This window comes from Brassica oleracea, chromosome C7 (genome assembly GCF_000695525.1).
Source record: "Brassica oleracea var. oleracea cultivar TO1000 chromosome C7, BOL, whole genome shotgun sequence".
NCBI classification, from domain to species: domain Eukaryota; kingdom Viridiplantae; phylum Streptophyta; class Magnoliopsida; order Brassicales; family Brassicaceae; genus Brassica; species Brassica oleracea.
Genome location: NC_027754.1, coordinates 38,740,054 through 38,743,096, shown reverse-complemented (window position 1 = coordinate 38,743,096; position 3,043 = coordinate 38,740,054).

Genomic DNA, 3,043 nt, shown 5'->3' with positions numbered 1-3,043 from the left:
CTCTATATCCTAAATCATAACTTCAAACATAAATTATACATTCTGTGTAAACATATAAACTTTTTAAATGATGACCAAAATGATAATCTTGATATTAATCTAATATTTCCAAACTTAAATATTAATCCTTAAAATAAATATCAATTTATTAGTTCAAAAATAACTTTAAACTTAAATTCCAAAGTACAAAATATAAATTTTGAAATAAGATATAAGTAAGAAAAATTATTTACAAAACAAATCATCAAAGATTGAAGGACAAAAAAAACACAATTTATAAAGAGTATTTTCTTGCCACGATTTAGCTACGAAATTTTTTGTAGGTCTTTATAAAATAGCCACGAAATGCCACGGTTTTTTTGTACATGCTTAAAACCCTAAACCCTAAAATTCTTTTAAACCCTAAACCTTAAATATAAACCTTAAAAATCTAAACTTTTTCATAATTTAACTTAAATCTTAAATTTAAATTCATAATTTAATTTCAAATCATAATTTAAACCCCAAATACTATATTCCAACCCCTAAACTATAAACATAAACACTATACCCCAAATCATAAATCTAAACATAAAATCTTATATTTTAAAATTTAAAATATTAAACTTTACTTTTAGATCTTATCTTCAACCCAAATCCCCTTACTCAAAACTTTATATTCCATATACACTAAACTTTACTATACATACAATACTCTAAATATAAACTTCAAAACTAAAATTTTGAAAATTTAACTACAAATCTTAGACCTAATATTCTGATACACTAAAAATAAATTCTTGCTACTGTCAAGCTAACAGTGGTGATTGTAATATTTGAGATTTAATCCAGATGACCAGTTTACTCTTTACTCTTATGAGTTTAATATTAAGCTGGGAAACAAGTGGGGTTTTTAAATCAATGGTGACACAAGTAACTAGAATACCTAGAGATTCAAATTCGATTTAAATGAAAGCTGGCTTAGGGTTATTCATCGGGTGTCAATGCGGAACCGAACAACTATTCAAGTGCAATGAGGTGCAGTCTAGAACTCGGATCACTCGGCTAGAACAATCCACTATCGTGGACTTGTTCCCTTTTCTGATCGGTCTTGAGTCCTAAGCTCTCACTTGGAACAAGACGCGATAACAAGCTCAGAGATCAGGTCCGATTAGTTCACTTAATGCTCTAATATCTACTCTCGCTGATTAGGGACATGAAGCTCATTCAATATATGTCGATTTATCTCCTAAGCGGTTAGCTAGGTGATTAAACTATAGATCGAACATTAAGTGATCAATTCAATGCAAGCAGTAAGAACAATATGAATGAAGAAAAATTAAGATCACTTATTTGTGTTCAGCTCATGCTATTGACACCCTACGTACAACCCTAAGCATGCTTATTCGACTACTCAATCATAAAGTAAGATGACGCAGACATGGTTTCTGAATAATACTGCATATAAAATAAAGTAGAAAGAGAAGGGTTTAGGATGATCTTCTCGTGAAAATGAGAGATGGAATCTTCTCCCTTACAAGTTGCTCAATCCAAATCGTTCTAGGTCTCTCGTAAAACTAGCGTAAGTCAAATAGAAATGATAGCCTCGGCTTTTTATATGGAGGCGCCCGTGGTAAAGAGAGAAGAGATGAAATCTAGGGCAAACCTCCCGAAATTGGAAGTTTCCTTAATGATCGGGAACAATCAGACGCTTGTTCTCTTCGGGAACAACCTTTGGATTGATCTAACTGGCTGTTCCGCATCAAATATTCCAAAATGACATCTGACTTCATGAAACTATCTTATTTGCTCTTTCACCTGCTCCAAACCTGGAATGATATCAATTAAGCACGAATTAGGATTGAGAATTATACAACCCTAAGCAAGCTTATCCGACTACTCAATCATAAAGCAAGATGACGCAGACATGGTTTCTGAATAATACTGCATATAAAATAAAGTAGAAAGAGAAGGGTTCAAGATGATCTTCTCGTGAAAATGAGAGATGGAGTCTTCTCCCTTACAAGTTGCTCAATCCAAATCGTTATAGGTCTCTCGTAAAACTAGCGTAAGTCAAATAGAAATGATAGCCTCGGCTTTTTATATGGAGGCGCCCGTGGTAAAGAGAGAAGAGATGAAATCTAGGGCAAACTTCCGAAATTGGAAGTTTCCTTAATGATCGGGAACAGTCAGACGCTTGTTCTCTTCGGGAACAACCTTTGGATTGATATAACTGGCTGTTCCGCATCGAATATTCCAAAATGACATCTGACTTCATGAAATTCTCTTTTTTGCTCTTTCACCTGCTCCAAACCTGGAATGATATCAATTAAGCACGAATTAGGACTGAAAATTATAATGGCATTAAAAACATGATATGTCATATTCAAATCTAATATTTTCATACTCTGATCCAAAATCTTAAATCATAGTCTTGATATTAATCAAATATTTTCAAACTTAAACATCAATTCTTAAAATAAATATAAACTTATTATGTTCAAAAAAGAAAACTTTAAACTTAAATTATAAACTCGAGAATACAAAATTTTATATAAGATATAACTAAGAAAAATTACTTAGAAAACAAATTATCAGATATTTAAGAACAAAACAAAAATAAAGATAGAAAAAGAAAGACAAAATTTCTGGCCAATCAGATTCAAATACATAGATCACACTCTTAGCCATTGGATTAACTTAGATCTAAAGGCAGAGATTTATTCAATTTAATTTTTATTTTTATTTTTTCTCCCTCTCTCTCCCTCTCTCTCCCTCTCTCACGACAGATCTCATCTCATCGACTTCTCTGCTTTTTTTTCCCGATTCTCTCTTCTTCACTCTATCCTCTCATTCTCATATCTCATATCTCTCTTCTCTCTCATCTCTCTCAACGCCTCTCTCATTTCTCCCATCTCTCTCAACGCCTCTCACATCTTACCACCACTGCGTCTCCTCCTCGTCTCACCACCACCGTTTCCCCCCTTGTCTCACCACCACCACGGTCGACGTCCCTCTCTCTCTCTCTCTCTCTCTCTCTCTCTCTCTCTCTCTCTCTCTCTTT